Raw genomic sequence first — 13,443 nt, 5'->3', positions numbered from 1 at the left:
GCCTTTTTGGGAGGAGGGGGGAGCATAATATGCATACGTAATTGGGCAGTTTCCCTTATACCTAGCCGAAACATCACGTATGCTATATTTATAAGTTTCAGCAATTTTAATTACCTACAGAAGTATATACTCACAGTTCCAGGCAATATGAATTTTTTTTCCGTAATGAAAAATAAAATTGTACATATGTACATCGTGAAGTTAATTTGTACTTGAGGATTGTATTTAAGCTTTCAGGATTGTTCCTACTCCTACAAGTACAGTCTTTCATATAACGCGGCGCCAAGTCAAAAGTATCTCGCCGTGAACCCCATGCTAGAGTACCCAAATTCCCAGACACCTGTTGGAATTTGGTAATGCAACCGCGATGTTCACCCAATTCTTTTAATCCGGTTCCCGTAGATCGACAACCCTTTTAAAACTTTTTTTAAAACTGGCTCTTAAACTGGTTTCCTAACGGAAATAATTATTGTCAACTCGTACATAAAATGTCAGGGGTTCGATACAGTGAAAACGCGATATCTGAAGAAATATTTCATCAATGAACTTGAATATGAATAGGCTTCGTCCTTTTAAACTGCCAAAAAGTATGTAAACGCTGAGAATGGTTAATGCAACGGTTTTCTGTCAATCTTGTCCACAAATGATTATTGTCAACTATTACATAAAATGTCTGGGTTTCGAGGCAGTAAAAACGCGATATCTGAAGAAATATTTCATCAATGAACTTGAAAATGAATAAGCTTCATCCTTTTATACTGCCACAAAAGTATGTAAACGCTGAGAATGGTTAATGCAAAAGGTTTTCTGTCAATCTTGCCCACAAGGTGTAACACACACATAGTAACACACACACATACGCACATTCGCGATGCTATATCCCCTCCGCAACTAGTTGCGCGAGGGGATAATAATGATGAGACTAGAACTGTAGAAGGAGTAGCATTTTGAAAGAAATTCATAGAAATTTCTATTTTTAGTAACCACGGCAACATCGTTCATCAAAAACCGATCCACAGAATTATGCATCTTTAATAGTGTAGTCTACTTGTGTGCCAAGTTATATTGAAATCAGACCAAACTGTAAGAGGAGTTGCATTTGGAAAACTGTTTACAGACAGACGGACACCGGACGCAATACTATTGCATAAGCTTGTCTGGTCCCTGACCAGCAGAGCTAAAAATGTTGATCCTCAAACCCAATTTTTTTATAAAATGTTGACAGTATGTCTGCATTTATTTCCTAGTTACATGAAGTTAGTCAAGGGCCGAGGGGAAAGATTCTTGCATAGCATGCGAGAGATCCTCGGCTCAAATCCCGATGGATCCTTATGGGTTTATTTTTTGGGGGGGAGGGGGAGGGGGTGTTTTTAATCAGCTACTAAATGATTATATTAACATCTAAAATGAAGAAGTTATTATCTATTGCGTGCACAAAATATTATCGTGTGAAAATATTCTCCACATGTATACACGTTTAAAGAAGAAGCAGTAAAATCTTTATATAAATACTGTTAGGCTATGTTTTTTTATTTGCTTGATTCCGTTATTTTATAATCTGCAAATCCGGGAGGGGTCGAACCAGCTGAGCATCCTCCGCTTTTTTCCTTCAGTGTGGGACACAAATGCTTTGAATTAGCTTGTTCACGTAGTAAACAAAATTTGTATGGCGACCATCTTGTGAAAAATTGACATACTTTTGGCACGTGAACGTATATTAAAGATCCAGAGAAGTATAAAACAAGAACTTTGGACGACTGCTCACTAGTTATACTTCTCTCTGATGAACAGACCCTCTCATTTTGACATCGAATACGTAGACATAAATCCCACAAAATTACTGGCCTAGAGAAAAAGTGTGCTAAAATCTTGAGCATCTGCGCCGAGTATAACGGGCAGACGCATGAATAAATAGGACGTTGACTCAGGCCCTGATTGGAACAAAAATTCAATCTCACCATATAGCATGCCTAAATAAGTGATTCAAAATTTGAATCATCTGCAACGAGTAGATGTCGAGAAAACTTCGACGTCGACGAAAACACAGGAGTTTGCGTATCTATCATTTTCCCGAAATTTTCGGTAAATATAAAAGATACGTAATGCCTATAATAATAACACAAGGAGTGCAACCGTTGTCCGCGACGCCCTGACGTGACGTCACGGGCGGTCCATTTATCCAAAAGGGACAAAAGAAACAATCATACACAATTAACTAGAGATAACGATATTACGTTTAGATACGAGTACAAGTACTTGTACCTCCCCGTTTAAATTTTCTTGAATATCTACTAACCTGTCTCTGGTTTCTTTTCGCATATGACCTCAATCATCTAGCATTTCAAGCAGTTTTGTTCCTTTTTGGGTAAATGGACGCGCCCGTGACGTCACTGCTGTAAAACATGCGTTTGAAATCATATGCATTAAGAGCCAAAAAGAATGGTCCCTTCCAAAAAGATTGGTTTGTGTTTTATAATTTTCGGTTGAAGATTAATTGTGCGACAGCCTTGATATTAAGCGAGGGGTTCCCAGGTGACCTAAAATGCGTTGCACTCCTTGTGTTATTATTATATGTATTACGATTTTTTTTATTTATTGAAAATTTCGGTATAATTGATAGGTACGCGAACTCCTGTGTTATTATTATACGTATTACGTATTTTTTTTATTTATTGAAAATTTCGGTATAATTGATAGGTACGCGAACTCCTGTGACGAAAATTTATTACGGACAGACTGGCACACAAGGGTTAAACAGGGCATATTTACCCCCTCTCTCTACTTTGGACCGGATGTATACTCACGGTTTTATCCCCCCCCCCCAAATGATTTGTGAAGCCATGTTGCTTTAAAATGGTAACTTTTATACCCTATCAATGGAACCCTTTTTATAAAATGACTACATGTACTTATTTTACATCATCATCAGAATAAGTATTTTCTTGAGGAATCAGCAACACTTGTTTACAGTACTGTATTAATTTACTGTTATTCCTGTTTTAGATGACAACACATGAAATATTGTACATATCTGAGATAGAAAATTCTACTTTCTTCTCTATTGAATAATCCTCCAATCTAGAGATGATGTCCATAGATTAAAATTCTTCAGAAGGCATGCTTTTTGTGGCAGCCCATTTATTTTTTTTCTTTATTCAAAGTGAAATTATCATATAAATTAGAGTTCTTACTGTGATTATCTTTTCTCAGCTTGGTGGGACAGAGCCCTGCTGTTAATTACACTGTCAAATACCAATGGTTTCTTTCTACGCAATACAATTTTATATCAGACCTCGTAAGTACTATATATTTGTACACCCACATATGGAATAATGTCTCTCATTTAAAGTGTTAGTTTTCTCTACTGTAACATTTTGGTTAAATATATTATAGAACACAAACAAATAAGCTTAAAAACCCATTCAAGGTATTCAATGTATAACGACCATATTTTGTACCTAATAAATAAATAGTCCGATATTATAAATCATGGTAGCATTTTGAAAAGGCTATCAAATGAAAATGCTTCACCAAAGGAGTTTACAGAATTTTGATTATTGACCAATTAATTAATTGCACCTTGATTTTTACATTGGAAGTCTATGGACAGTGCATGTTTTTGTAAGATACTCAGTATTTCAAAGAGTAATTTAAATGTCAAACAAATCTCTTGGTGAAAATATGCAAAACCTCTTTCTTTCTTAAAATATGAAATAAAATGAATTATTTACCGAAAAATTTTGAGAAATTAAAAATTTCTTCTTTTCATCCAGGGCAATTAACTCTTCGAAAACTTTTGACGTGCAACATGCCCGTCTCCTTACATCTTATCAGTCTTTTGAATTTGATTCATTTCACTTTTATCATTATTAAGCAATGCATTTTAACTAGTTTAGGACTATTCAAAATCAAAGCGGACCTAAAGACACTAGAGGTGGGATCACGTGCCACGGAGGAGTAAGCATACTCTGTCGATTATGTGTGTTCCTTGTCATGATGCGGAAATCCTTAAACAATTCAGTGTGTAAACAATTGTCCAGCAAATACAATGAAAAACATGAACATGCTTTAAGGATACATACCACAAACAATCTTTTTACCGCCTACACAGAAGAGTTGCAGGCACTGAATATTTCTTTTGATGAAAATGTAATTTAAGTTGTGTGTAGTGTTAAAACACACTCTTCAGAATGTTCACAGAAAATTTGAAGCAAGAAAACTAACTTCTTTGCTAGCCAGGGGTTTCCGAACCGAAATCTACTTGACAATTTCGGATCGAAAACCCTGAAGATGGAAAATTGAATACATTTTATAAACTTTTATAAAAACATTATGAACTGTAAAGTTGCAATTTTGCACTTTTTGTGGCTTGGCCAGTTATAAAGTTGGTTTAACTAAACACTTCTAAAGTGAGAAAGGCACCTAATTCAGCAAAACTATCTGAATTTTGGAAGAAAAAAGTTTGTGTTATTTATCCTTAATACGACTTGTAAATAGATTTCTGTTCACAAAGTACATCGTACTATTTCTCTCTATTAAGGTACTGAACATTCTTCCGAAATACAGTATTCACTCTTACTTTTTTTCCATGATTAAAGCTAAAAATCACAAGTACCTGATGAGACTGTAGCTCTGCTGGTCTGTACGTATAACAAAGGAAAAGTAGCACTTGGATTTTCTTCGTGTAATCTATTTGTGTGCCAAGTTATATTGAAATCATACCAAAACTAAATGGAGAAGTAGCGTTTTAAAGGAATTTCACAGAATTTTCTATTTTTAGTAACCATGGCAACACCATTTATCTAAATAAAAAACCGATGAATTAAATTATACATCTAAGTGTAGTTTACTTGTATGCCAGGTTATAATGAAATCAAATCAGATCTGTAGGAGGAATAGCATTTAGAAAAATTGTTTTACAGACGGACGGACGACGGACACCTAACCATCGCATAAGTTCTTCTTGTCGTCGACCAGTATAGCTAATTCTACTAAGATAATTGTAAAGATCAAAGAATACCGGCGGACATCATTCTCCAATAAATCAGAACATCATCAAAAAATTATCAGATCAGAAAGAAGTATCAAATATGAACAATTCAAATGCATGTTTGGCTGTAAAATGAGATACTTGTTTAGACCGCATCGATAAGTCGTTATTTGCAGTATAAACACTGTAAATTGCAAAAAATTGCTGATGAATGCCGGTTTTTATAGCTAAGCGGTGCTATTCTACGGACCTCCCTACACATTAAACAACGTGATTTTAGCAGTAAAACAGGAACATGATTTTGTTATTGTAGATCAATACAAATTACTAACAAATTTGTAATTTAAAAAGGCTATTTTTAAGCAACGAAAGCTCAAATCGTCTGCATTCTATACACAGGTAAGCAAACAAATTTTACCTCTGGTGTTAAATGAAACAGCGTAATTGAGACATGGTGACCTAATTCGTTTCTCTATAGAGGAAACGATCTTCCGTAATTTAGCGATTGTAGTATACATGGTAGAAAAGAAATAAAGTCCTTGTTGTCGTGAATGATGCAGAATAACCTCCTCGGTCTCGAAATGTTGTTAGAAATATAAAAGCCTCGGCTAACGCCTCAGCTTTTATCTTTCAAACAACATTTCTCGACCTCGGAGGTTATTCTGCAACATTCACGAAAACGCGGACTTTATTTCTTAAATGTTATGTCAAAAGGTTCTAGAGTCGAGGTCGAGAACAGTTTCAAGATATTAAATGCTTAAATATATGTGCAGAGTTGCCGAACTTTCTGCTAAATATCCTTCCACAACAAGAAAAAGTCCCTCATAAACCTTGCTTCTTTGTGGATTTTGGAGCAGTTTTTTATTCAATGTTGAATAATATTCATTGTTGAATTATACTATGTTATAAAAATTGAATGATAATAAATAGTTTTGAAGTAAAAGGTTCTGCGTGAACTTTTCTATAAAAGCTGACGAGTGACATACCTTACGTAATAATACTAAGCATGCTTAGTGTATAATTATGATAACGAAATGGTGCCTCTTTCAAAATTGCGAATGACATGGCCTCTGGTTTAGGGCACAACCCAAATTCAAAGGTTGGAAAGTTGTTATATGATGCTAAGCAACCTACAAGACCCATGGGTTTGTCAGACTTTCTTCGTAGATAATAAATAATCTGTCCTTGATCTTATTGAAGAAGATATATCTTTCCTTCACCGACATGAACATAAATAATCTGCCGACTCGGAAAAATGTACCCCCACCCCCCGAGTCAAATGGCCCTCCCCTAATGAATATTCTACGGGGACATTACAGTTTAAAAAGTCAATGCATTTTATGGCGGGTAGTGAAAGATCCAATTAGCGCAATTACAATCCTAAAACGTAAGGAAAAAAACCATTACAATCCTAAAACGTAAGGGAAAAAACCCAGTAAAAATCAATGTAAAGCAGGATTTAATAAATTAAGTAAGGATGGCATCTGTCGAGAAAGATATTTTCGAAAAGATATTAGTTGTTTTGTTCTTGTAATCATGTCCCCTCTTATATTACACTTTGACAATTTTTCCAAATGTGTGTTGACATTTAAAACGACCGAAGTGATGCCTTTTAGCTCATAAAGTCAGTATAATACATAACAAATCCATTCCGAGTATTAGGAGTGCTCAAATCACATTAAAAACCCAAGGTGCTCCATTTAGTCATTTCAGAATAGTATTTTTATATCTGGCTTATTAAGGTCCTGTGATAGGTGTTAAAAATAACAATTCTTAAAATATTTTTCGTAAAAGAAAACATCAATGTAAGAATGATTGATAATAATTGTGATTTACATTCAGTTTCAATGTAGCTAATGCCTTTAGACTTGGTAAAAACATTAACATGTAATGTACCTACCGGGAATGCTTCTTGAATTTAATTGACTTTGACTGCTACTCGGATATAATAATTTGTTCAGTCTGTGAAACACTTCCTCGAACATAGAATAAAGACAATATCACTAAGTGATAGTATCAGTTGGATTAAATTTGACCGTTTTCTAACAATTTAATATTAGTTGTAACACGTCATTTAATTTGGTAAAAGATTAAATCCATTTCGTGCAACATAAGTTGCCTACGTCACAACGAGTTACGTCAAAAACGTATTATTACGCTTGACGTTAGATCAACAAAAATATGCTCAATTTGAAGCCTTTTCTGTCTATGCTTTTGACCTCACCTGAGTAAACTCAGGTGACCTATTACTATCCGATTTTGTCCGTCTTCGTGCGTTTTGTCCGAAATATCTGACGTTTTTCAGGCTTTTAAACGATTTTGATATTTTACATGCCAGGATAACGTCAGAACCGGCGCCATTACGAGAACTGGGAAATCGCTGCCTCCAACCGGAGGCGGCATTCTCGAGTTGATTTTAGAAACTTGCAAATCAAATTAAAAAATTTCAAAGTCACAAGTTATATATAGTACGATACCTTTAATACTTGCTAATATCGTTTTTATGGTTTATTTATGAAATATACAATCCGTTGAAAACATTTTATCAGAGTGTCGAGATTTGTCTTCATTGATGCTAAAGTGAAAGATGCGACCACCTTTTTTATTTGAAAATTCGAAGCGAGAGTACACTGTTTTATTTAAGGAAAGAGCACAGGATTAGTGTTTTTATCATAGGCGCAGACTAATGTCTATTTTTTAAAAATACAGTTGATTTAGCATTTCATGAAGAGTTACGACCGCCTTTTTGATTTAAAAACGGTAATATCTTGCCCCGGCGCGACCTACTCATTATTAAAAAGACGGTATCACGCCCTGTAAAGAATCAATTATGCAAATTTGTACCAATATAATTATGACGGGTCTTGCAAAAATAACAAAACACCAGGTTTTAGTGTTTACATATAAGAAAAATAAAGAAATGGTATATTTTAAATTTTTGCAAGATCTTATGAATATTAATTAGATGTACATTACGTGGGAGCAATCTCATGAATAAACTGCACGCCATTTCTCCATATGCTCCGTTTGAAAACGGCGAAATTTCCAGTTTCCATAATTGCGCTGGTTCTGACGTTTTCCTGGCATGTAAAATAGCAAAATCGTATAAAAAGCCTGGAAAACGTCAGATATTTCGGACTACGTGCGTTGTGCGTTAACATTAGAACATTTACAGCTTCTTCTAGGCAACCACTCAACCAAATTTGACATAACGCATCTATGGGGAAAGGGGAACATAAATTGTGAATTTCATGCCCCCAGGGTCAGGGTTCTAAGATGCTTGGGCGGGGCTATATAGATTATATAGTGAAAATGCATTATTTCTTTAAAAATCTTCTTTGCTCCTGGGTATTTAATAAACAAACCAATTACATGTACATAGTTATGTTGAATAAGGCTGCCTCTTCTAAAATTATGAATTTCATGGCCCCGGGGCCAGGAGTTCTGGTGTTAGGGCGGGGCTCTAATAATTATATTAGTGAAAATGCATAAATCCTTTGAATATAATTTTCTCTTTTCCTGGGTACTAAACAAACTAACCAAGTACATAGTTATGTTGGATAAGAGTGCCTCTTCCATAACTGTGAATTTCATGGAATCAGGGGTTCGGGGTTAGGTCGGGGCTCTATTGATTACAACGTATATAGTGAAAATACATTAATTCTTTAAAAATCTTCTCCTCTGCTCCTGAGTTTTAAACCAATGAAGTATGTACATAGTTATGATGAGGAAGGACGCCTCTTCCAGATTTTTGAATTTCAGGGTCCCGGGGTCAGGGGTTTTGGTGTTAGGGCGGGGCTACAATGATTATATGGTGAAAATGCATTAATTCCTCTAAAACATATTAATGAGGATGAAAGGTGCCTTTTCCAAAATGGTTAATTCCAGGGTCCCTGGGTCAGGGTACTTGGAGTGGGGGTTACATAGTCTGAAAACAAGAGGCCCACGGGCCTTATAGGTCACCTGAGTATCATGTAAAAACTTTCCAACAATTGAATTGGTTCGCGTTTTTAATCAGAGGCCATGAAATTCAAAATTTTGAAAGAAGCACTATTGCTTATCATAACTATACACTAAGCTTACTTACTTACATATGTAATACCTAGAGGTAGATCAAAGTAACAAAGAGAAAATGCATTTCTATGTTATAACCAGTTGTGCAACCCACCCCACAGGACCCACTGATCATGGGGGCACATACTGCAAAATTCTAGAAATTTTATCATTAATTTTATTTCATCATAAATGGTCGTTTATTATTAAAAAGCAGATTTCAAGGCATTAATTTATTTTCAGACAATGTAACACCCACCCTCATCCCAAAATGAGGTTTGAAAGAGGCACCTTTCTTCATCATCAATATGTACTTAGAGTATTGGCATAATATCCAGGAGCACAGGAAAAGATTTTCAAAAAAATTCATGCGTTTTCACTATGTAATCATTAGAGCCCCACCCTAATACATGTACCAATACTCCTGATCCCGGGGCTCTGAAATTCACAAATTTGGAAGACGCATCCTTCCTCATCATAATTATGTACAGTGTTCATTGGTTTAATACCCAGGAGCAGATGAGAAGATTTTCAAAGAATTAATGCATTTTCACTATATAATCATTAGAGCCCCATCCTAACACCAATAGTTATACCCCTGACCGTTGGGCCATGAAATTCACAATTTTGAAAGATGCACTTTTATTGAACATAACTATGTAATTGCTCAGTTTATTTCATACCCAGGAGCAGAGAAGATTTTTAAAGAATTAATGTATTTTCACTATATATATAATCAATAGCACTCACCCTAAGCTCAGAACCCCCAACCCAGGGGCCATGAAATTCACAATTTTGAAGAGCCATTCTTGCTAATCATAACTATGATGTTGCATTTGGTTTGTTTATTAAGCACCCAGGTGCAAAGAAAGATTTTCAAAGAAATCATGCATTTTCACTATATAATCTTTGTAGCCCTGCCTTAGCACCTAAGAACCCCTGACCCTGGATCCATGAAATTCAAAATTTTGGAAGAGGCAGTCATAATCAACATAACTATGTATTTGGTTAGTTTATTTAATTCCTAGGAGCAGAGAAGATTTTTCAAAGAAATAATGCATTTTCACAATATAATCTTTATAGAACGCCCTAGCACTAGAACCCCTGACTCTGGGGCCATGAATTTTACAATTTTAGTAGAGGACCCAATGCTGATTACTATCATGCCAACAGTTTTACTGCTTGATGTCCAAGAGTAAAGAATAAGATTTTCAAAGATTGCATTAATTATATTAAAGATTGCATTAATTATAGTGGTTTTGGCCCCGCCCCTCAGGCCCCAAGGGGCAGGGACCATGAAATTCACATTTTTTTTCCCTTTACCCATAGATGCTTTGTACTTAATTTGGTTGAGCGGTTGCAGAGAAGAAGCTGAAAATGTTCAAATGTTAACACACGACGAGCGGTTGCAGAGAAGAAGCTGAAAATGTTCAAATGTTAACACACGACGACGGACGAAAACAGAGAGCAATAGGTTCACCTGAGTTTATTCAGGTGACCTAATAAGGAAGGACTTACAAGTTACATTAATACTGTACAATAAAAAAGGAACATGTGTAGATTGATTGATCATAAGATATAACGCACTATTTCAGAATTTTTTACTCATGAAGAGACTCCACCATATGCCAGTGAAGAGCTACAAATTTTGACCTTTTCTAGGCACTCAGGGCCATTGAGCAGTGGGGGATCTTTATCGTGCCGTGACACGGAGTCTCGGTTTTTTAACGACTAAGTTCAGTCGCAGTCTGTGAGCAAATGCTTGCTTGTCAAACCCCCGCGGCGACGTTAGAGGGACGTTAAACAACATACACTCAATCAATCATACCCCGTTCTGATTTGAATTTACACTATCATGTTGAAGTTCAGTTACAGGCAGATGCACGGATTAATAGAAAGTTAATTGACATTCGATTTGTTCAGAAATAAATTCCATCACATTGTATGCCTCAACAAAGTATGTGCTAAAATTTCAAGCATCTGTGATGAGGAGTTGCTGCAAAAACTGCGAAGAAAATTTGTTATGCCTGTGACATTATCTGTATCTAAGAACAGTAACTCTTATACTGCTGTTATTTGTAAATGTCAAAATAGAGTTATCTTTCCTTGTTATTCATGATGATGCTGCACGTGATATAATAAACTAGTTCTCATCGCCATCTTGAGTCTGTTTGTGCCACATGGTGTCAGAAGAAAAAAATCTTGAAAATGGATCGGTTACCGCCGCCACCCGGACTTAACCTTACTGGAAACTTAGCGGAGAACTGGAGAAGATTCGAACAGCAGTACGATGTTTACGCTGTAGCAAGCGGTGTCGCAAGCACAGGAGACAAAGTCCAGGGGGTGACCCTACTCCACGTGTTGGGACCTGACGCCATTGATGTTTATAACACATTCACGTGGACGGGAGACGAACGATAAGACTAAGGTAGCAGATATCAAAAAGAAATTTAAGGAATACTGCAATTCTAGGAAAAATGTAACCTATGAGAGACACAGTTTTAATACTGTAAATCACTTTTTATTTGCGAAAACTTTATTTTCGCGTAATTACGCGAGACAATGTGTTCGCGAAAATTTATTTCTCGCGTATAAAAGTATTCCTTACGATTATATAGAATAATAACAACTATTCGTGAAAATTATGTCTCGCTTACAAAGAGTCAATGACAATCTCGCTAAAATAAGGTGTCGCGAAAATTTAGTGATCTACAGTACACAAAATCAGAAGGAGGGAGAACCGGTTGACGCATTTGTGACTGAACTCAAACAAAAGGCAAGTGTATGTGAATTTGGTGAACTGAGAGATTCTTTAATAAGAGATCGAATCGTTTGTGGAATTCGAAGTGATACTGTGGAAGCCAGATTATTACGAGAACGAGAACTCACACTGCAGAGTGCCATAGACATTTGTAGGGCAGCGGAAGTGTCAGAATCGCAGCTCCGAGAAATGGGAGACGAGAAAAACGTTCACGCAGTCAGAGACAAGAAACAGAGATACAAACAGAAGGATGCGCAACCCCAACATAAAGGTCAGTGTAAATACTGTGGATTAGATCATCCTAAGGGGCCAGATCATTGTCCAGCTTACGGAAAATCATGTAATACTATTGTTTGCAGCTAACTGTAAAGTTTCACATTACTTCACGATCTTTTTCGTCAGATGCATCCAGCGTAAACAATTCACGTGATTGGTCGACTCAAATTATCAACATTGACACGGAAATAGTTTGTTGCTCGAGCAACCAATCAGGGATAAGAAGAAAGTTCCAGTCGTAAAGCTTGCGGTTAGGAGGTGTGTACAATTTACCTTGAGAGCAGCTGTCAACTAGATCGTGACGTAACTTGAAACTTTACAGTCGACTGTAAACAATAATAAGTGTAATCAGAAGAACCATTTCGCAGTCGTGTGCAAGGCTAAGATGCGGACACATCCTGTGAAACACAGAAACCCGGGGAAAGCAAAAGTTCATCATATTGATTATTTGATTGATTGTTTACTGTTTAACGTCCTTCTCCAGAATATTTCACTGATATGGAGACGTCACCATTGCCGGTGAAGGGCTGCAAATTTAGGCCTATGCTCGGCACTTACGCCTTATGAGCAGGGAAAATCTTTATCGTGCCACACCTGCTGTGACACGGGGCCTGGTTTATACGGTCTCATCCAAAGGACTGTCCCATTTAGTCGCCTTTTACGACAAGCAAGGGGGTACTGAGGACCTGTATTTTAACCCGGATCCCCACGGGGCCATCATATTGAAGAGAGCCGTGAAGACTCAGATGGTGACTTTTTCATGTATTCAATTGACACACACAAGGATGATGACTGGACAATGAAGCTTCTAGTCAATGACGCAAAATCTATTAACTTTAAAATTGATACTGGAGCACAGTGCAACGTCATGAGTTTAAAAGCATGCAAGTATGCCAACACTGACACTAAACAACTAATGCGTAGCAACAGTAAATTAGTTTCCTACTCTGGACATGCCGTGAAAGCCTGTGGAAAAGTACGTACATCAGTGAGACACAAGGACCAGTATTTTCTTCTAGAAATACAGATTGTTGATGATGACGTCCAACCTGTTCTTGGACTGAAGTCCAGCATTGACTTGAATTTAGTGAATTGTGTGTATACAGTGAAGAAGAATCAAAGTACTAAAAGTGCAGAAGGACTGTTGAAAGAATATGATCATTTATTTCATGGAATTGGATGTCTTCCAGGAAAATATGACATCAAGGTTGATTCCAGCATACCACCAGTAGTTGCGCCACCTCGGAGAATACCACATACTTCGAAGGACAAAGTTTTAGAAGAACTACAAAGGATGGAATCTATGAAGATTATCTCAAAAGTGGAAATCCCAACTCATTGGGTCAGCCCTATTGTAGTCGTC

The sequence above is a fragment of the Saccostrea cucullata genome, unplaced genomic scaffold, assembly GCF_032062105.1.
Source record: "Saccostrea cucullata isolate Sc308-1 unplaced genomic scaffold, CSIRO_AGI_Scuc_v1 ctg5887, whole genome shotgun sequence".
In the NCBI taxonomy this organism is placed as follows: Eukaryota; Metazoa; Mollusca; class Bivalvia; order Ostreida; family Ostreidae; genus Saccostrea; species Saccostrea cuccullata.
The sequence above is the reverse complement of the archived record's forward strand: the minus strand, read 5'-3'. Positions refer to the sequence as shown.